The 23,226-nt window shown below is 42.8% G+C and overlaps 1 protein-coding gene across 1 annotated transcript in view; it reads left to right on the plus strand.

Annotated features, from left to right (window-relative positions):
- Positions 1-23,226, plus strand: part of MYO10 (myosin X) — a 200,776-nt gene that overhangs the window by 13,478 nt on the left and 164,072 nt on the right. The gene's annotated exons all lie outside the window — the stretch shown is intronic.

Genomic DNA, 23,226 nt, shown 5'->3' on the forward strand with positions numbered 1-23,226 from the left:
CTCCACCCTGGATCTCTGATCTTGCTACCTTTTTGTAATTAAATGGAGTCAATCCATCTCATGTCTGGTCTTCCTCTTTTCCTGCTGCCTTCTGTTTTTCCCAGCATTACTGTCTTTTCCAAAGAATCCTATATTCTCATGATGTGCCCAAAGTAGAACAGCTTCAGTTTGTCATTTTTGACTCTAGCAATGTTTCAGGCTTAATTTGATTGAGGGACCCACCTGTTGGTCTTTCTGGTAGTCCGGGGTATTTGTAGAGCTCTCCTCCAACCCAGTATTTCAAATAAATCAATCTTTTTCCTGTCAGCCTTCTTCACTGTCCAATTTCTGCATGCATACATTGTAATTGAGGATTACTATGGCGTGGATGGTCTTAGCCTTGGTCTCTAATGACACATCTTTGCTAACTCTTCTGTTGCTGCCTTTATGAGTCTCTTTGGAAACCAAGCATCTCACCAAGACCATGTTGCCTGGGTTTTTTTGTTTGTTTGTTTGTTTGCTTTTACATCTAGTAGATGTATTGTTTGCTGTCAGAAGTAGTCTTCAGTAGGCAGTATCTCTGAACTGCTTACAGATTTTTAAGAAAAGTTAGCAGCTCCCCCCACACTTTCACACTTTTTGCCTTGAATTGTATGGGGTCATCAGAATGCTGCCTTGTGAATCAAAGGATTTTCATTCTCTAGGGATTCTCTCAGAAGTTGGTACCAATTTCAACTTCAAGAATATGAAGTCAGGTGCAGCCTGTAAATTCTGACATTAACTTTTTTCAGACCTTGAGAACCACTGGAATTCTTGGATGTTTCTCTTGGTAACATGGTGTTTTCAGCTGTAACAATTTCCTTCTTGCTGTTGGGCAAATTGTGGGTTAGGTTACTGTATTTTAGGTCCTAAAACGACGTTCGCTTAAGGTTCTCTTTGCAAAGGCCAGTGTGTCTTTTCCATAAATATTTCAAAGATGTACTCTCTTCTGGTTTTTCAAAGTCAACATTAGAAGAAAAAGACATCTGATAAAATGAGCTCTTGGTTGTGAAATTAGGAGTAGATTCTACCATATAGTATTTTGGAGAGTAAGCAAATCAGGGGCTGTGTTGCATGAGTTGTGAAGGAGCATTTGTACATCTGTCTTTTTACCATAGTTATTTCCTAGTATTTTATTTAAAATAAATGAAAACACAAGTCATCAGTTCTAAGAGTAAAATTGGGGAGCAAACACCATTCCTGCTTGGCTTCCGGAGTTCGTGCTCCCCTGTGGCTTGTATGCAGTGCTAAGACGATGTGTTTCTGAAGTGGACAGTCTCTTTCAAGAGGCTCAGAGCGCTCTTAACAGGACTGTAACTTTATTCTCCTTTATTTCCATGATATCAAATAGATTCATTTTATTTACTGTGAGGCACAGAGAATGAGGTTACTTTACCCTAAGTCTACCACAAGTGATGGGGTCAGAAATAAAACTTAGGTTGTGTCCTTTGCGTCTCCGTAAATCCCCGCAGGCTCTTAAACCTCCACCAGATCCCTAAATGGGAATCTTTAGCATGGGCATATGCACATGAGACAAGGAAATGAGGTATCCTCAGAAGAGTTAAAAGACCCTGGAGGGTTTTCTTTCGTGTTATTATAAAATGCTTGATGAAATCAAATAGCTATTCCCTCAAGGAAAGAGAATTTTGGAAGGTTGTTTATTTATTTATTATTAAATTTTTAATAAAGGGTGTATCCTGTCTGTACCTTACCAAGCTTAGAGCAGAGTTACCTTTTAAAGAAAAAGAAAATTTATTCCAGCAGTGTTCTCTAACGCACGTCAATGGTTTATTTGTCCTAGAAGGAAATAATGATGTATAATTAAGATTTGATGTAATGGAGGACTTTGTTCACAATATAAATATAAATGGAACTCAACACAGTGGCTTAGCCAGTGTGCTGTCGGTTCAGCCTCCACATCATCTGAATTTTCTTTTATCTGGTTTAAATTTATTGATCACTTACCATGGGCTGGGTCTGTGTTAAATTCTTTACATGGGTTACTTAATTTCATCTCCTCAAGTCTTACGCAGTTGGTGGTGTTCTCCTCTCCATTTTGCATACGAGAATACAGAGTCTTAGACATTAAGTGATTTTCCCAAGTCCACACAGCTGGGAAGTGTTAGGACCAGGATTTGGACCCAAAGATGGAACTTGAATTCATGTGGAGGTGCAGATAGCATCTTGTAGAGATCTTTGGGAGTGTGTATTTGCTTCTCCCCAAAGAGCAGGCCTACGTCATATGATACAAGCTAGGGAAGAATTACCTATTTTTGCCAGTGACTGGAATAAGGAATAGAGATCTTCCTATAACCCAACAAGGAAAATCACAGCCCTGATTGTTAAGGTGATAGCAGCAAGTGAACATTCATCCTGCGTGAGAGACATAGTAGGCATTCCTTAAAGAAGATTCAAAGACTAGTTTCAATGACATTTTTATAGGTTTCTGGGGGAGCATCTCTACTGAAGGCAAAAGTCACTGAATTTCCTCAGTCACATATCACAGCTTTTGTCTGTTTCTGATAAGCCCCAAATTCCCATGAAGTGATGTGTGAGGCCTGTTTGCTTTGTGAATTTTGTTTGTCATCTGCAGAGCTGACCGCTTCTGTCTGCCTGGTAGATGCCAGTGACCCTCGGGTGTCTCGTTGCAGATTTGAGAATTAGGATTCTTCACATCTTCTTCAGCAGAGATGGATAAAAGTGCTGTGTCATTCAAGTTCAGGGATACATTTTCTTTTATTAAAGACTACTCTTTTAGAGCAGTTTAGACTCACAGCAAGTAATAAAAATTTTAAGGAACCATTTGGTAGATTGACCTTTCTTCAAGCGATGTGAGTTTTTTGTTTGTTTTTTTAAATCCTCACCCGAGAAAGGGAGAGAGAGAAACATGGATGTGAGAGAAATGTTGATTGGTTCCCTCCGGTACGTGCCCAGACCAGGGGTCAGACCTGCAATCTAGAATGTGCCCTGACTGGGAATCAAACCCGCAACCTCTGGTTATGGAAGAACGCTCCAACCAAATGAGCCATACCAGCTAGGGCAATGTGATGTGACATTTAAAAAAAATACTTAGTGGTTTAAATTTAAGTCTACTTTTCAAAGCTCTAATTCAGTTAAGATGGTGACATGGTAGCTGCTAATGTTTTTCATTCCTAACAAAGACAGGTTTTGTAGTTTACAAAGAAAAGTGCTGGCATGGTTATATCAGTAGGTGTGTTCTTTGTCATATAGTGTGCACCCTGGATGTTGGTAATGGCGGGGTAGGTCTTTAGGAATAGAATTAGAATTATGTTTTATATAGAATAGTGATTCTCAACTTGGGACAGTTTTGCCTCCCTGGGGATATTTAGTAATGTTTGAAGGTGTTTTTGGTTGTTACCACAAAAAGTGCAGAGGGCACTCCTAGCATCTAGTGGGTAGAAAACCAGGGATGCTGGTAAACATGCTAAAATGTACAGGAGAGCTCCCCACAATGCAGATTGATTCAGTCCAAATACCGATAGTGCCAAGATTATTCCTGTAGTGTATTTTTTAGGGGTATATATGCACGTGTGTGTGTGGTATGATGCATTCATCTGATTTTTTAAAATTAATTTTAGTATCTGAATTATATTTGATAGCTTAAGCATATATCTAGATCTATAGTTACATCTTAGTTATATTTATTCCAAAATTGATTTCTGTAATATTAGTGAAAAATGTATAAAATATATTTATTAGGTAAAAAATATATATTTATATAGTGAGATATAAAGTTATTTTTTTCCACACTTCCTTAACCATGAGCTTGCATTTACCCCAAAACAGGAAGGGAATAGACAAGGGACAAGTTCTGTCACAGAACACCAGGAAACTGATACGTGTTTCTAAGACAGGAGAAAGCCAGAAGAGGCCAGCGTTAGAGATCTGCACTCTGCTCTCTGGACCTTCCCTGTCATTTGATTATTTTAGTTAATTACCAAACACTGAGGTTACAGATCCTGATAAAGCAAGAGGCAGCTTCCTGGAACTGGGAATAGTTGAAACTTTGCCACAAAAGTCCACACCTTCTCTTTTGTCTTTCACTTCTTTCAGTTTTGATGAGGAAGTACCTGATTTGTCTTTCTGCTTTAATTTTCACCAAGCACGTTGTTTTCTTGCAAGCCACAGGAATGAATCACAGAAAGCTTGATAAAGGCTATTGAATCAGCAAGCAGATCTCTCATTTGCTGTAAATAATTAGAATACTTGTAATACTTATTGTTCTCCCCCAACCTTCAAGCTGGAGGGAAATTAAGTTGGGTATGTTTTAAAGTTCCTGGATTCAGTCTGTGGTTTAGGAGTGAGTTGTTGTTATTTGTTTTTTGTTTTTTTTTTTAATTTCAGCTTCATTGGGATATAATTGACATAAAATTATAAGATGTTTAACATAGTGGTAGGAATGAGTTTTTTCCATGTTTCTCCTTATGTTTTTTCCCCCCCTTCTGGCAGAAAGACAATGGAAAAAAAACAATCTGATGTTCTTTTCTTTGTTGCTTTTTCACATGTAAGGTGCTGTAAATGAGACATCTTTCTAAACGAACTGTCACGCATGCTTGTGTATTGAATGGGAATCATTTGAATAGACTTTACAGGACTCCAAATGGGATATTTAATTTGTTAGAATAAGAGTCTGTGCCATTATTTGTTGACACAAAATTAATTTAAGTGGATAATTTGTTGGACATTAGGTGACCCTGACATGGAATTAAGGTCTCTGAAAGTGGTTCGTAATGGAAATCTGGGCTTGATAGGTGAGTAATGAAGCTTCAATGATGGCATTGTCCCCAAGGCTTGGACTTAACACTCATGACCAAGCCATTCAGCTTGTAGGGGACTGGCATCAAGCACTTACTCACCAGTTCAGTTAATTCAGATTAATAAGAAACTTGAGTATGATGAATGATATCTTTGCTTCAGAGGTCACTTCTTGTTAAAGACCACTGCTGTTGGAATTCAGTGTGATTCAGTTGTGCCAGGGGACCTATGGTGGACCTGACATGTATGAGACACAGCTGTGCCAAGGTTGACATCTAGGTTCGAGTAGGATCACCCCCCCTGCCTTACTGAGACCACGATGTTACGGAGGGGGCACCAGACAACGTCAAGGAAGCATGGTTGATTAACTGATGAGCCTGAAATGTCCTTAATATTTATCCAGACACTGTAAACCTCTGCAACTGACAATAATAGGGGTCATTTATGAGACACTTATTTGGAAGCATTTGCTGTGCTAAGCCCTTTGTATATACCATGTCATTGGATCATCTGCATGTTAGGAACTACTGTTAATTCCATGTACAGTTGATCAGTTGTACCTTAGAGAGGCTAAGTAAACTCATCAGGTCACACAGCTGGTAGATGGAACTCCATCCAAGCTTTTTGTTTGACTCCAAAGCCCATGTTCATTTTTTTTTTTCCAAGTCGATATCTTAGGAGCTTATCATAGCTCTCCCAGCCAGGTAGATTGCTGGTCTAGAAGATTGACTGCGGACTTATCAAATATTTGGGCTTTTCTTAGTGTTGTATGGTCCCACACTGGGTAACGGTCATATTTCAAGGTTAATTTCATGGTTTGTGTACCCAGTTTGAGGGTGTGTTTTGTCTAGGATGTCCTCATCCTAGGGGCTAGAAACTCAGTATTGCAGGTAGGCAAAACAAGAATAGTGGCTTCAGTGAAAATAACGGGTCTACAGAATTAACAGTGACATAGATGGGCCACAGAGGCTTCCTCAGACATCACTTGTCCCAGCAAGATGTTATGGGACATACTGATTTGTTCTTTTTTTGGCTCCTCTCTGATAGATGGATATCATTATTAGGCTCTTTTACAAGTGGGTTCTGCAGGTTTCGTAGGGTGTTCCAGCTGAAGCTCATGAAAGTTATCATGAGCCTTGGGGAGGTTGTCATAGGCCAGAATCATATAGAGAGTGGCTGTGTAGCCAGCAGGTGGGATCAGCAGCGTGGACTCCAGCAGGGAGTTCTCTCCGCACAGCTCCCCTAATATTAAAGTCTTTATCATTTTGTTGGGAGCAGACAGATGTTGCTCTGCCTTTTCTGATCTTTATTGCCCAAGTCCATGTTCCCAGGTGCCTCCTTTCAGTGAGGAGCCCAGGCTAGCTGGGTGTTTGTATAATGTTTCTTGCCTTAACTGACATGATATAAAACATTAAACATGGAGGTACAGAGAGTACCCTGCATTATGTAGGTTCTTCTTTCTGCTGGTGCCTGCCTGTTGAGCAGCTATATCCTCACCACCACCCCTCACCTTTCCTGTGCACCCCAAGTAGGTGTAGGCTTGGCTTTGCCTGTTGAACTCTGCTTTTTGTTGGTGTTATTTCCAAACTTTAATACACATGGATGCAACATCGTTTTAACTGGTCACTCTGACTCTGACTCCGGATCTTGTCCCCTGATCACACCCAACCCCACATCACACACCTGCCCCTGCCCAGGGCGCTGCTCAGGGTGGATGATGTTTCTGTGCAGAACCGCCCCTCCTGGCCTCCTTCCCAGTCACTTACTTGTTGCTGTCCTGGGGCTCAGTGATGACAGGTCTCATCTACCATTTTTAGTGGGAGTCTCTACCCTGCAGATACAATTTCTCCAAAGACAGACCTGTGAAGGAGATTCTCCGATATGGGGGCAGACTTGAAATTAATCATTCAGTCTTTAAATTTCACGTGGCCAGGTGAGGAGAAGTAGAACGTTGTAGTTTGAAATGTTCACCCAATTTATGGCCCAGTAGCCTGGATTTTCTGCCGAAATTACCATGTATCATGTTCCCAGCTTTATTGCTAGTTGGAAAAGAGTTGATTATATCACTCACGGTTTGGATTTTTTAAAGTAATTGGCAATGCCCTGGCCAGGTAGCCCAGTTGGTTAGAATGTCACCCCCCATATGCGAAAGTTGAGGGTTTGATCCCTGGTCAGGGAACATACAAGAAGCAACCAGTGAATGCATAAGTGGAAAAACAAATCAACATTTCTCTCTGTCTCTCTCTGTCTCTTTCCTTCCTTATCCACCTCTCTCTCAAAACAACTTTAAAAAGTAATTTGGGAGTAGTTTTAAGAGAATATTCATAGCTGCTTATACCTTTTTTATTTGGCGAGTTTTTAGCACCTTTCAATTCTGAATATGAAAGCAGTTTGTTTTATCACTGGAGAGAAAGCAACAGCTTTTGATATTTGCATTGGGTTATCAATCATGAAAGAATGGAAGCACTGTGAGAAATGTAAGCTCCTTTTTGGTGAACTTTATAAACACCAAAGGGAAGATAGAATCAGTTATACTTTGAGAAATAAACAGAATTTCCTTGTGTTCTGGCATTCAGTTGGCAGTCGGCCAGGAAGCGTGCCTATAGCTCAGGAGTTATCCCAAATGAAACTAATGGAAAAAGTCTGACTTGCTGGAGGCTGAAATTCAATACTGAGGCAGTGACATGAGGGTGTGTATGTGTGTGTGTGTGTACGTGTGTACACATACCCATGCACGTGCTAGGTGTGGAGCAGGGTGGCAGGTGAAAGATGTTGGAAGCCTTAACCCCTGGCAACTATAAATGGAATACTTACTCACTTGAGTGGCTAAATTCATGCTTTTAAAAAGGGCTTTATTCTGTCATTTGGTCAAAATTAAGATTTGATTCAATATATTATGTTCATGACTGGCCTAAAATTATGCTCATTTTCCTTTTGATTTGAGCCAAGTTTAATTAAGAGCATTGCCTGACAAGCCCATTAAATAATTGAAACACTTTCCTTCAAAAGCGTACTCTGAATGGAGGCACTATGTGCAAAGTAAATGAGCCAGCTTGTGGGTGATAGGGCCCGGTGAGGCTGTGGTCAGCTGTAGCTCACAGACCTGGGGGAAGTAAGGTTCAGTGTTGCCAGGCCTTCCAGATTTTGTTTTGTTTTTAATTTTAATATTTTAAAATTGATTTTTAGACTGAGAGAGGGAAAGAGAGTAAAAAACAAAATGTTCTGCATTACCTGTCAACATTTTAGAAATTAAGACAATTCACAGACATCTACATATCTGGTTTTCTTTAAAAACTAGAAGGCCTGACCTGGCTGGGTAGCTTAGCTGATGAGAATGTCGTTCTAATACGCCAAGTTTACGGGTTTGATCCTTGATCAGGGCACACACAAGAATCAACCAATGAATGCATAAATAAGTGGAACAGCAAATCAGTGTTGTCCTACCCTTTCTCTGAGTGAGCCAAACAAAACTTGACTGGGGCTTGTTCTCGCTAAGTAGTAAAGAAGTGCTGCTTCTTAACTTTGGAGCAAATAAAGAGAATGGGATGGCTTATTGTTTCTTTTGGGTTAGTTTTAGCTTGCTTCCAAAAAAATATTCACTGTATTATGAAACTTTCCGAGAGGGTGGTATCTAGGTTAAATTTTCTGCATTTTCAGAATGGATCCCCATGTTATTCAGTCTTTTTGGTCCATTCCTTAGGTTTTACTTGGGATATAAGCTGAGTAATCTTGTCTTTTGATAGGGGAAAAGGTTAAAAGTTTACTCTGCCTTTTTTCAGAACCATGAGGTTTGGAGAGGTGGATGCCATACTAAGATTCTGTCCCATCCCTCTTTAGCATCCATGCATCAGTGCTGAGGACATCCCTCATCGAGCATAGTATAGAGAGGAAGGTTGAGGAAGCACACTGCCTGAGTTTGGACGCTGTCCTCCTGCTGTCCAGTATGACTTTGGCCAAACTAGTCACCCTTCGGTGCCTCATCTCCCGTGGGTTTGATCATAACCGGTCTGTCTTAGGTGCTTGAGTCACCACAACAAAATACCGCAGACTGGTGGCTTAAACAACAGACATTTACTATCTTACAATCTGGAGTCTGGAAGTCTAACATAAAGGTGCTGGCTGATTCAGTTTCTGGTGAGCACTCTCTTCCTGGCTTGTAGAGAGCTGCCTTGTGGTTGTGCCCTCAACATTGGAAGGGAGAGAGAAAGGGTGTGTGTGAATGAGGTCTCTGTTGTCTCTTCTTATAAGGACCCTAATACTTTCGGGTCAGGGCTCCATCTTTATTACCTAGCTTAACCCCCAAGCCCATTAAAGAGTCATTGCCCATTGACCCCCTCCCCCAGCCCCTGGCAACCACCAGTTTGCTTTCTGTCTAAGCATTTTACCTATTTTGAATATTTCATGTAAATAAATGGAATTAACCTTTTGTGTCTGGCTTTTAGCATGCTTTTGAGTTTCATTCATTTGGTAGCTTGCAGTATTTCATTCCTTTTTCTTGGCCGAATAATACTCTAATGTTCGCTCTGTTTTTTAATATAAATGTGTGTAAAACACTATAAAAATAATGTCTATATGTTTTTAATATGCCTCATATATATAATGTACATTTTGACTTCTCTCTGGCAAGATGTCCACATTTAGAGAGACTGGAATGGATGTATCTTTGTATTTTGGTTTATGGAGTCATGGTAGCTTTAACACAGCTTCCACTTTTTACTCCTATTTTCTGTTGGTTTAATAAACTTATTTTAAATGATTTATCCATACTCCACACACCACCCCCACCTAAATTTAGGGATGGATAAAATTGTCCTCTGTCTTTTTTTTTTTTTTCTTTTTCTAATAAATCACTGTCAGTGAAAATGCTGTCACCAGTGAGCTGTCAGCAGCAGGTGGAGTGAGCAGTGGCTCCTCCTCTGGCCCTCAGCGTGTGATACCTTCTGCTTGCTTCCCCGAGCCTGCGCTGTGCTTCCTGTGAGCACAGCCGTCTTCCTCTGTTCCCTGTGTGCTCCTTCTCTTATCTGAGAGGCTGTGTAATAACTATGTGCCCTGGAATGACTTCTGTTTTGAATCCTGGCTCCACCATTTATTTAATAAAGTTACAAAGAGGGAAGCAAAAAACAGATGAGGAGGAAGTGAACTTTTTCAAGTGGTTATTAGGAATCATGATGATCTAGTTCCTTTAATGCAGTTTCCTCTTCTCCACATTTGCCAAAGGATTTAGAGGAGAAGGGGTAGATCAGACGTCTGTGGCGGGATCCACAGCATTCTGGCACCTCTTGGACATGTGGGGGATGGGATTGTTTAGAACATCAGCTTTTTCCCTAGTGATGGTGGAAGTCTTCAAGATGGGGGTAGAGAAGGAGAAAGTTTGGAGAGGTGATGAGGCAGCTTTGCCATGCAGGCTTCTGACATCTGGTCCTTGGTAGTTGATAGCCTCTGTGATCACACTCCTGTCCTGGCCACCATGCTGTCAGTCATCACATTGAGTTCACTTCCTCAAGAGTTTGGATAAATTCAGGTTAGAGCTGCAAGTGTCATAGAAAATCAATTCACAGAAGACTGCTCTCCATTCAGACGCGTGGAGTCTGAATGGCACAGTGATGAGAAGCTGTTACTCTATGAGCTTTTCATGAAAAAGCTTGATGGTAGAAAACTAAGAAAAAAATACATCAGTAAAACTACTTCCAGGTGGGTTGTCAGTGGGCCTGAAGACCAGGAGTCTAAAGGGAAGAAGGCTCTCAGAGGGGGTCATTTTGCCCACCCCCCTGGAGGACGTCTGGCAATGTTTACAGATATTTTTGCTTGTTGCAGTTTGGGGTGGGGTTATCCAAGGAGTAGAAGCTAGGGGTCTTCTACCCTTCCTGCGATGCACAGGGCAGCCCCCCACAACAAGAATAATCGGACCCCAAATTCAGTGGTCCTGATGCTGAGAAACCTGCTTTAGACCCTTCCTTAAGTAAAGGGTTCACTTCCCTTTCCTTGGAGAGCCTGCTGCCTCCTCATTCCAGTCCATAGAGGAGGGGGGTAGGGGGAGAACCAGCGTGGACCCTATCTTGAGTGACAGTGGGGACACCCTGATGGTGACCTGGGGAGCAGCTGTTCTGTCAGGCCGTGGGTACCTTAAGGGCCTGTTAATGATATGGGCTGCGTGTGAGAGAGATGCTGTTCCCACTTCTGTGAAAGCACTAAGTGTAAGAAATTACTGTTGCCTCTGAGGGGGACTGCAGTTGAGGATGTGGCCATCTTCATCTAGGGGTGCTTTCCTTCCCTTTTTCTTGTTTTAAATGTATTTGACTTGCCATGGAGGATATGGAACAGGAAATTGGACTCAACAATTGCCGGGTTGCTCTGCCTCCTCAGGTGTCACTTTGTTAACAAGCTACTCCTAAGTCCCCACAGCTCTCACCCTGGACCCATAGGTCGTCCCCGTGTGGCCCAGTGCACAACGTGATGTGGGTGTGAAGGCCCTTTTCGATCAACTACTGTCTTTGAAATCAGGGGTTAAATTTCTTAGTTCTTCCTCTAGCAGGGAGTTGATTCTTGAAGCAAACAAAAGATCAGTTGGTGTCATGGGGCTCCTTCGAGCCATAAAATATATTAGACAATGGGTTATATCTAAGGTAATACTGCCTTTTGCTTTGGCAGAACTTTCTCACCTTGGGGCACTTGTCGGTCGGTGGGGCTGAAAGGCGCCCATTGCCCTGGCAGGCTGGGGGCTGTTCCTGCAGTCGGTGGGGAAAGACTGGGTGTCAGGGAGGTGGCTCTGGCAGTGGGACTCTTGCTTGCAAGGGCAGCAACAGTTTGAAGAGGAGGGTTTCAAGGTCAGTGAGGGTGAAGACTCTGCTCAGCGGACAGCAGTGAGCTTTGCAGAATGAGACTAGACAAAAGTCTGAGCTCGAGCACACTGAATTTATTCTTGGAAGTGTGTCCTGAGAGTTTGGAAGCCAAGTGTGTGCGTTTGCTTTAAGATGGTTGTACCCATCTGTAGGAAAAGGAGTTGAGACTGCTGTCCGCAGCAGGCGTGGTCCTTGGCCTCAGGTTATGCGGGTCAACAACCACGACTCACCTAACAGAAGCCCGGGCTCTTCTCGGGAGTTTGTGTTGTAAGTGGTTTGGCCTGATGCTCAGCTCAGCATTCTGTCTTTTGCAAACACTTCAGTTCAAGAAACACAAATCCTCACTCGTTTAAACACACAGTTGCCCTTCATGTTTTTGTCCACACTTCTTGTGTCATTTATGTCTCGCTGCATTTTATTATGGCTATTTTCTGTTTTTATGAGGCCGTCCCTGATTAGATTAAATTCTGAGAGTCGATTGTCTTTTACCCGTTTTCAGGCTGTGGAGCATTTCTCTCTGCCAGGCATCAACAGCATTTTACTAACACTCACTTCCTTAATTTAACCCCTTCTCTGCTCTGTGGGTTAGAGCTCACTTGCAATTTGTGTGATTGGAAACTGTCTCAGGGAAGCTAAGTGGTGGGAGGGGAAGAATTATGTGGAATTAGGAGGATAGAGTTGCCTGGGTGGAAATAATTTTCGGATATATAAATTTTACATTATTAAAGCTGTTTTTTTAAGAAAAAAAGGTAAAAACCAGTCCCAGTGCCTGTTAGCTCTGGGATTGGGTGCCAGTTCTTCATGTGCTGTGTGCCTCATTTCTCACATCTGTTAAAGGGGGGCATTATTAGTTGCTGGTGTTAGTTGCTGGGGTTGGAAGTAAACACGTTAGCGCCTGTGAAGTGTTTAGAACAGCGGCTGGCAGGCGGTCGATGCGTCTGCTGTTACTGTAATTCTCCAGCGTTACGTGGCCATTTGGGGGACTGGAACCTGGTCTGCTGGATTCTGAAGCCCATGTCCCTGCCTTTTGAATTCTGTGTCTTTCTTGGCCCTGATACAGCCAACGAGGGCTAAGTCAATATTTGTAGAATGAATGAGTGCATTTGGAATTTTGGATGGTGGTGCTTCTCTCGGTAAAATGAGTCTGCTAAAAGGTGAGAACCTACCTTGGGATTCATGAAAGAAATAGAACACCAGGTCAGAGCTCTGGAAAATCCTCTTGTATACCTCAGCCTGGGTTGAAAAAGCAAACAGGTTCTCAAATCAGTCATTTTAAATGCACTCCCACCCATGTGGAAAATATGGCCTCATGCTGGTCTGGCTCTAGAGGCTGCCAGGGAGCCGGGGCGGTCGGGGCTGGGGTGGTGGCGGAACTCCTACTCCCGTTCTGCAATCTAGAAAATGAGCCTGGCCAGCGCTGGAGGGAGCACAGTGGGGCTGGGCCGTGAGCGGATAAGCAGGGACTGACTTCTCATGGTAAGGACTCTAGAAGAGAGCAGGTGTTGGTAGATAATTTAGGATAATGATGTGTTTTTAGGGTGTAGCTATCACTTGTATTATTGGTTTCCACGAATGTGAACCCCAGAATCTATACTATACCCGTCTTCTCACATACTTAAATGCTAAGAGGCAGCCTTAAGGAAGTGAGCTGGACACAAAATGTCAAGGTCATTGTTAACAGGACAGTGCTAGTAAAAGCAGATGCACTCTGGTGGCAAAGTGTCTAGGTGGGTGGAGCTCATGCTGAAGTGCACTGTGTTCTTGGGCCTTTGTTATTAATCTGTCCTTCTGTGTTTCCTAGCAGAGGTGGTCCTGGCCCCAATCTAGCAGGGAGGGCTAGCATTGCAGGAGTTCTTTATTTATGCACTGATTTCGCCGTCAGGGGCCAGAGGTACAGGACCAGGGGTGACTGATTTGAGGAGACAGACCAGGGCCTCCCAGCAGAGGTGATGTTGATGCCCAGACTAAAAGGTTGTGTGGGTATCACTGGCAGAGCAGTGGGGAGAGGCTCATCCTGGCTGAGGGACCTGAGGAAAGACCAGGCGAGGCTGGAGGGGGAGGCAGGGGCCAGAGTGTGCATGGTCCACAGACCATGGGGCGGATTTTGGCCAAGTAAGGCAGGGGTGTGGGTTTGCAAGGATCTCACTGGCCTTTTGGTGTGGCATAAATTGAAGAGGAACAGGGCTGGGTGTGGGAAGTAGGGTGGGGGCATCAGACATGGGAAGGTGTTGAGGACAGATGGTCCTGCTGGGCCTTTGTCCCTGGATGGCACAGCTCCATGTTTTGAAAAGCCAATTTGCCTGTCTGAGCTGCTCACCTCCCTGCGGGTTACTGGGGAAAGGTACAAGTTCTTCTGGAGTCTTTTCTTTCTTCAGATCCCTGTACTTACTCGAGGCTCCAGGGGAGTTCCCACTGCTGCTCAGTACATTTCACTTTCTGACCTATAGCTTAGGGAAACCCCAATCAAAAACACATTTGCCTTAAATAATTCTTATTAGGTCCACAAGACTTTCTCTTCCTCTGTTATCACATTAAAAATATCTGGTTATGGTTGGGAGGAGGAGAGGGCAGCTTTAGGGTGAAGGCACATGCTTTCTGCTGCTTGATGTATAATTAGTTGTCTAGTTTTATTTGTCTTAACTCTAAACCGCCAATAACTCAGCTAATGAGCTGACATGTGCAATTAAGAGTTCAAGAATTTATAAAACATTGCTGTTGAAATTGCTGTGAGTTTTGAGTTACAGTAAACAGATATGTCTTTCTTCCTCCCTTTGGTAAAAAATGTCACAGGGGAATTTATGTGCCTCATTTCCCAATGTTGTTTTAATCATCTTATATAGTGGGCATGTAGAATTTGCATTCTTAGAGCAAGTCTAACTTATCACATGCTTTTATTATTTCAGAGGAAGAGAGTTCTTGTATCACCCTAGGTGGATGTTATACTAAGGCAGATTAGGGTGGAACAGGTGAGATGATGAGTAATTCATACATACCTTTGCTGGTTGTCACTGGGGAAGTTCTCTAAAAGAGAGAGGAAAAAAAAAAAACTAAAAGAAGACACTGTCTTTGAACACCCCTCCATGATAGCTCACGTGATGTCTCTAGATTCTAGTGTCTAGAACTTCATGGTCCAGTTCAGTGGGCAATTAAAATATGCCTATTCTGAAGTGAGATGTTCAGTGAGTCTAAACTACCTACCAGACTTTGTGAATTAGTATGGAAAACTCATGTAAAATTCTCATTAATACATTTTTATATTGATTATGGGGAAGTGATAATATTTTGCATCTATAGGGTTACATAACAGATAGTATTCAAATGAATGTGACCTGCTTCTTCTTACTTAAAAAAAAAAATGTGGTTGTAGAAAATTTAAAATTCCACACATGGCTTGCATGAAGTCTGCTGTGAGCACTGGTTTAATGATGTACTTAACCAGGAGGCAAGAAGGGCTTGGGGGGACTGGGAACCACGAGCAGGGAGCTCCTGGTGGTTTTATCTCGGGAGTCTGTGAGCTGCCCACGATAATTCTTGCCGATCTTACCCCAGGAGAGTGCACTGCTTCCTTCACTGCTCAGCTGCTCCAGCCACCCCCCCGCCCACCAGCAATGTTTCTTAGGAGAATCCTGCTTATCTGCCAGCCTGTGATTGATGACAGTAAGAGGACACGCATGCTTGTAAGTCAGCTCTTTCTTAGAACAAAAAGTTCAAGGAGTTCTTGAGATTAGGAAGGTCTGTAGAGTTTTAGTGACACTCTTCAAGTGCTTGGTAGCACTTGGTGGGTTGCCCATGGTCCTTCTAAAGTCTCTCTTAGCCACCGAGAACATTTTGTCCTTGTAGTTTTCAGTGATCTGCTAGCATTTAAACAAACCTCTTTCGGGGGGCTTTTGCCCTTTTGGCTCTGCCCTTCTAATTGATGCTACATCTTGTGGTCCAGGCAGGAGGTCCCCTGGGGGAGCCGTCACTAGAGCGTGTAAATGGAGGCAGTGGAGATGGATGGTTATGTCTCTGGATTTCCAGGGTCTGTTGACAAACCTCTGTGGCATTTGTTGGGAGAACAAAGGGGTTTGGATTGTAGGACATAAGAGGCCTTCCAGTTTGCCTAGCGTTAGCAGGAAGAAGCAGCACAGAGACTTTCTGTGGAAGCTTGTAAAGGAGATTTATTGCCATTTGAAAAGCTGAGTTTTGGGCTTAAACACAGCTTTGCATGGATTTATGTAGGGATGCTGATTTCATACACCGGTAGGCACTTCACATGAGTCTTGGAATAGGATATTATGCTAGTCCATCGGAGTATCTGCAGTGGTATTGCAGAATCCCTGAGTATGTAATGCTAATAAAGGACATGTGCTTTAAAATGGTAAAATTTTACTTGATATTTAGCAAGTGAGCTTTGTTATAATTTTGTGAGAACTTCTAAAATAATTTTTAAATGACATGTTTTAAAATGACTTTTAACTAACCCATTTTAAAACAAATACATGGATTGCAGTGAGCATTGATTTTTGGAGTAAATAATAAGTGTAGAGTTGTGTGTCAGCATTATACAGTAAATGACTCAGGAGAAATGCATTCTATTTTGTGACAGACTATATATGTTGGTAACTAACCAACTTACTTTTCTCCCTCCTGCTCTCCCTTCCAAGTTTTGCTTGTACCTAATGCCTTTCCCTCCGGGGCAGCTATTTAAACCCAGTGCTTTTTATTTCAGCTGGTGTTTGCTTTGTGCGGGGCCCTCGTTTCCTAGGAATCACACTGGGATTGAGAGTCACTGAATCGGTAGATGTGCCCATTGGGGCAGGGGAATGAGCCCCCAGCCTCCCCGCAACCGGACCCAGAATTGTGGTGGAGACATGGAAGACCCAGCCCCTGATGTCCCAGGTGTGCATATCTGGAGTGGGTCCCTGGACTCTGCCAAGGTGAAAGGGCTCTGTCACATTCGATTCTGCTGTGAAATCAGGGATGAGAGCCTCCCTTCTGGGCGTTTCTTTTCCTGGATAGTTTCCTGGATATGTGCTTGGCCCGGCATCTGAGTTATGACTTCCTCTGCCTGTAGTTCCTTTCCTTCCGTGCGCCTGGCGGAGGGCCCTATTTTGCAGAGAGAAGCAGTGGGCCAGGTGGATGGATGGCTTAGGAGCAGAATCCTGCATCCTCAGTGGAAATCTTGCCTGACCGTGCTTGGTGTGATGTGCTTCGCCCTCCATCCTGTTGCACCCTATCTTAGGGGAGGGGAGGAGTCCTTCTGCATCACTATTGTGGGTTTTTATTACCCTTCCTTCCAGCCAGGAGTCAGACTTTGTACTAAGGAGGAAGGAAAGGAGAGAAAGAGAGAGACACAGAGAGAGAAAGAGAGAGACCCAGAGAGAGAAAGAGAGAGAGAGAGAGAGAGAGAGAAAGAGAGAGAGAGAGAGAGAGAGAGGGAGAGGCTTTAATTGTGGCTGGGGTGATATAGGAAGGATGCAGTGGGATTGGGGGAGGGCTGGACTTCACTCCTAGGAAACTTCCTTTGGTCTCGTTGGGGAAGCAGCTCCTTGGTAAGGTCCAGCCTGTTGTCACCACTGGCCCTTCAGTAGTGAGAGGCCTTCTGGAAATGAGAGAGGAGAGCAAAGGGTCATGTTGTTCTACCTGGGGCTTGGCATCCAGGAGCCAGGAGGAACTGGGAGGGCCTTTCTTTTAGCTTCAGAACTCTGAGCTTTGTGTTACCTGACCCAGTGGGCCTGGCTGCACTTTGTTAGCTTCAGCCCCCTGGGCTCAGCTGTTCTCCTGGTCCACCCCAGCAGGATCTTAACTACATACCCCAGTCTCTATTTCTGGAAAGTCTTGAGAATTTCCAAGTTTTGAGTGACCAAGGGTCTTTTGAATTGAGATGGAATTCGAAGTCGATACCTCCAAATGACTTGGCTGCTGTGTTTTACTCCTTGTTTTTGTAAAAACAGAGTTGGAAAAAGTCTATTGCATGGCAAAACAATGTAATTCGATCCACAGTTTATTGGTAAGGGGGGAGGCAATTTTAGTCCTAGTGGTTTCTACCCCTTGGTGGGTTGGAGGCCGAGTGTTTTTTCTTTCTTGGACTGGACAAAGGTGAATGCTGTCATTGTTCAGTTGTGTGGAGCTGTTAATGGTTTACGGATGGTGATTAAGTCCAGCAGGTAAGCCAAGTTACTGTGTATCTCAGCCTAAGTGGCGCTTGGCTAATTTGCAGAATTGGACCTTTCAGCTTGAGGCTTCTACCTGCCCCATGGGGTTTGACCTATTCATTTGTCCTTTACGACTCAGATTTGTGAGGCCTGCTTCCTTCATCAACACTCCCAAGTATGGGTACTCTGTACATATGTATCCTCAAATTCACCCTGTGGCATCCAGTTGAAATGATCTGGATTTCATCTCTGTGAGCCTGCCAGCTTCTGTGTTACTAGTCTTCGGACTGTCTTTGGCACAGCATCTTCCTTGCTCAGTCGACTGCTCAGTGGCTACGTCTCTCCACAGGGAATTTCTGCTTCTCTGTTCACCTTTGTCTCATAAACCCCCACAGTAACCTGGGAGGTAGATAGTGTTCATTTCTCCTTTCTCTGTAGCTGAGGAAACTGAGGCCCGTGGTGATTAGTTTGTCCCTGGCCATGTTTCAATGCAAGGAAGCCAGGATCCCCATTCTGATCGTGTGAACCCACACCTTGAGCTGTCACTGAAAACCACCATGCTCTAGTCTAATACTGAGAAAAACCCCAGACAGTCACTACCTGAGGGACATTCTGTGGCTTACCTGACCTGTACTCCTCAAAACAGTTAAGGCCTTTAATCAAGGTCTGTGAGAGACTCACAGACCAGAGAAGACCTAAGGAGGCATGATAATGAGAAATAACGTCATGGATAGGAAACGGGGGCCGTAGAAGGATGTTAGCGGGGAAATGGTGAAATTTGAATGAAGTATGGAGTTGAGTTCATAGTAATGTACCAGTCAGTGTTCCTTAGTCGTGACAACTGTGCCACAGCAACGTACGATGTTAACAACTGGGGGATGTGTGGGGACTCTGTGTTATCTTTGCAACTTCTGTGTATCATAGTTTTTGTGAACGCTACCATGTGTTCCTTGGGCGTCTAGCAAAGCTCTGAGGTAGGACTAGGGGTTGAGAGTGAATTAATTAGTACTCGGCCCTCATCGAGTGTGTCCAGCTCTATTTTAGGTGCTGGAGATTCAAGGGCCAGTAAAACTCACCCACCCCTGCCACCTGTAATACAGGTAATGGAAATCCTAGTATAGCATCCATAACATAGACAGAACACTGAAATAACTTGTTTTGGTGTACTAGGGAAAACACAGAAAACCAGTTGGGGTCATTGGCATAGATCTCTTGAGTGAATTGCTTTCCAGATACCTTCTGAAAGTCATGGTATTTGCGTGTGACAAATAATAGGGGATACTCCTTTGCTTATAAGTAACAGAAGCTCAACAAAGACCAGTATAAGCTGAAGAGAGGACTTTCTTGGCACATGGACTGTGGGAGGGCAGGGATGAAGGTGGATCCAGGGAGTGACTGAAGTCAGACATGGGTCTTGTTTTTCTGTGTAATTGTTTGTCGCTCTTCCTTTCCTCTTTCTTATTTGAGATATAATTCGCACATCATAAAATTTACCCTTTCAAAATATACGATTGAGTGTTTTGTAGTATATTCACTAGACGTTGGATTGGCAAAAAAAGTTCATTTAGTTTTTTCCATGTGATGGCTCTAGTAGTGCTCAGTTGTCTTTAACCTCATTCGAAACAATTTTGTTAGATTGTATTGTGACAGCTGTCATATCAGCGTGCTTAAAAAAATTGATGAATTTTTGTGCAGCCATTTTAATATTAAAGATGGAAGAAAATACACAACATTTTCAGCATATTGTGCTTTATTATTTCAAGAAAAATAAAACCACAACTGAAATGCAAAAAAAGATTTGTGCAGTGTATGAAGGAGGGTTATGACTAATCAAATGTGTGAAAAGTGGTTTGCTGAGTTTCTTGGTACTATTGACATTTTGGCCAAATAATTCTTTGCTGTAGGGCTGTCTTATGCATTGGAAGATGTTTAGCAGCGCCCCTGGCCTCTACCCACTAGAAGCCAATAGTGGGAGATAGCCCACATACTCAACATTTCCAAATCAATAAAGTTATTGGTGAAAATGAAAAATATGATTTTTATTTTATGGAAAAAACGAAATAGACTTTCTGGCCAACCCAATACTAGTATTAGTGTTAGCAATATATACTAATAGTTATGCAACCATCACCCCTATCTAATTCCAGAACATTTTCATCACCCCATAAAGAAACCCCATACCTATTACCCAGTCTCTTCTACACCAGCCCTAGGAAACCAGCAATCTGCTTTCTGTCTCTGTGGATATAGCTTCTGGACATTTCATATCAATGCAGTCATACAATATGTGGTCCTTTGTGACAGACTTCTTCCACTTAGCTTAATGTTTTCAATGCGCTTTCGTGTTGTAGCATGGATCAGGTCTACATCTTTTTGGTCACTGAATAATATTCCATTATGTGGATGTACCGCATTTTAAAATCTGTTCATCAGCTGATGGACGTTAGGGTTATTTCTACTTTGGAACTATTGTGAGCATTTGTGTACAGGTTTTGATGTCTAAACATATGATTTCATTTCTCTTGGGTATGAACGTAGGAGTGGAATTGCTGGGTCATAGGCTAACTCTGTGTTTAACTTGCTGAGGAACTGCCAGACTTGTCCACAGCAGCTGTGCTATCTTACATGCTCACCAGCAATGTAGGGGCCTGAGTCCTCCTCTTGGGCACCAATATGTATCCATTTTTTGATTGGACAGGATTATCTGTTAAGCACCTTTTAATTCAGGAAGTATTATTTTATGAAAAACATTGTTTTTGAAATTTAATAAAATTCTACAAAGGCATTAATTAGTATGTGTGCGACAGCAATGGGAAATAGCTGTTTTAAGTTTATTTACTTCCCACTGTGTTTTTGGGTCATTCGCTTTCATGAAGTATATTTTTTTCTAAAAACAGATGGTAGCCAGAACACAGCCAGGATTTCATTAAGATAGTCTTATCAGTTTTTGTTTATTTGTGAGGGTTTTTTTTTTTTTTAATTATTCATGTCAAGAACAGGAAAGGACAATAAACTCTAGGAAGTTAGAGGTAAAGGCCAGCTGACATTACATTCCATGTAGAGTGCAAACATCTTGTGATGGTTTTTATTGCCCTTCTGTTCTATTTCTCCTACTGTTTCCACTAAAAGAAAGAATGGAATACAGTTCTAAAAGCAGCTATTTTGTGTCTTCTGGAAAGGATTTCCTACTCCTTTTTAACAGTCCTTGGAATCGAAACAGTCTTACTCATTTTATAAAATTTGCATGTCTTTTCCCCGTTTACCTGCCTCTCTTTCTTGTCTTGTTCTACTGCTCCTTATGTTACAGAATTAATTTCCTTTAAAGAGACTACATGGGGAATGTTTTAGAGTAGACGTAGTTTACCTCTAATGTATTGTTGGCTCTTTAGAGCAGGAACAATTTTATATACTGTTGGCTCTTTTATAGTGCCTGATACAAAATAGGAAGCTCAAAAGATACTTATGGGAAGTATGGATTTGTGGAAGGATGGCCTGGTGTTTGATGGGTGGATGGATGCATGGATGGATAGACAGATGGACAGGCAGACAAAGTCAAATCATGCATATTGAATGAATTTTAGAGGTGTTAGCTGATTGTTTAGGTCCATTTTCTATTTTCTTTCAAACACATATGTGTTGGCTGCGTGTGACACTTAGTTGGCTAATAGATGGAACCATTTGATTTTAGTTCCTTGGATCATCACGTTCCTACCATGTTGAGATTGTCTCAGCAGCCTGGAGAAGTCTCATTTCTTTCAATGTTAAATTGTTTCTTGAATTATTTTTAATCACTGTAGTTTAACAGAAAAGCTATTTCAAGGAATTGCAAGGAAAGGAGAGAAAATCGGAATATGAAATCGGGATTGAATCAATTGGCAAGTTGGACCCCTATAACCGTGGGAAAAAAACTCTTTACAGAGTTGTAAGTTCATAATTTAGGTTTCTTGCCATTCAACCTAATTTGTTTTTGTTTTGATTTAGATTGGGAGTAGGGAGGGGTGCCAATGAGTCTTTACTCGATACAAAGATTAGTTTATTGTTGGTGATACCTTTTTCCATTTTCTTTCCTATTTTTTTCCCCCTTTCTACAATCTACTCTTCATATAGTTTTCATAGTATCCTCTGCATGGAAGGTGCCCTTCTGAGTAGCTGATAGTGATGACAGAGTTTGACCTTATTGGCTGGACAACAGGAAAGAATGTTGGTGCCATGGGATCCTTCTCACAGAGTGCACTGGAGACTGGAACTGTCCCAAAACATGGGATCAACTGTCTGTGAACTTTATAGTAATGCACGCAAATAGGCCTCTATTAATAACCATACGGTTTTTTAGGTGTGTTTGTGAGTTAGTCGTTTGGGACACTACACCTGTTCTGTGGAAATAGTGCTATGAATGACCCTAAGCCTCTAGGCAAGCCCACGAAATAATTGTGCTCATGATGATATAGCCGAAAGCTACAAATATATTGTAGCTACAAGTAGTTGAATACGTTTCTTATCTGAAAAGCGACGCCATTAAAGACTTCTATAGGCCATCCTTGGGAATAATAACCCAACACTTTCGCTGTAATCTTTGGGGAGGGGGCGAATTATGCGTATGAATCCTGAAGCGGAGTGTCAACAACACATTTCATTCCAGAATTTAGGGTGGCAGCATGTCTGGTGGGGCTGGACTCTTGTTTATGGGGTTGCCTGTATAGAAAACAGGTGCCATTGCAGTCCCACGACCAACAGTACAACGGTGCAGACTCGGGATCCTCACACCGCATTTCCAACATTATGGGCTTATGCTAACAGTTTCTCTCTGGAGCCTCCCTTTATTACTTTTTCCGCCCCGACAGCTGGGGCTGGCCTCAGCACCTAGTTGAGTTCTGTATCTTTTGAGGACAGAGCCTGCACCCGCCCATGTTCCATTCAGAGCCTGAGGAGCCGGGGCCGGCGACTTGAAGCATTCCTCTTTGGAATGTGATACAGTTGTTCAGAACTGAATGCCTGGCTCAGGTCTAAAGACCTGCAGTCACGCACGAGGGAGGCAGTGAGTCAGGAGATCACTCAGCGCTGTGGGTCCAAGCTTTTTGCATGCTGTGCGGCAGGGGCTAAAAGGACCACCCACTGCTGTGGGGCCGCTGGGAGAGAGTGGCGCCCTCCCTCTTCACTTTATTTCCAGGCCCCCCCACTGAGTGGTGGCTGGCTCCCTGGGGGAGAACCTTAGGTTGGACCTTCCCCTTTGGTTTCTAAATCTCCTGGTTCTGTTCCCAGCCAGCAATACTCTCTTGTCCCCTCTGCTTGCGTTCACGCTGCATTTTTCCTACTTGTTTCATAGCATGATTATGTCCTCTCTTCATCCTCTCTCTGCCTTTTCTATGCTTTCTGACAAGTTTTGTGTTGGGATTTGCAAGCACTTCAGGTTGAAATAATAGCTTCTGAGGTGAAAAAGCACAGTGGGCAGTTCAAAT

This window comes from Furipterus horrens, unplaced genomic scaffold (genome assembly GCF_987537825.1).
Source record: "Furipterus horrens unplaced genomic scaffold, mFurHor1.1.pri manual_scaffold_5, whole genome shotgun sequence".
Taxonomy (NCBI): Eukaryota; Metazoa; Chordata; class Mammalia; order Chiroptera; family Furipteridae; genus Furipterus; species Furipterus horrens.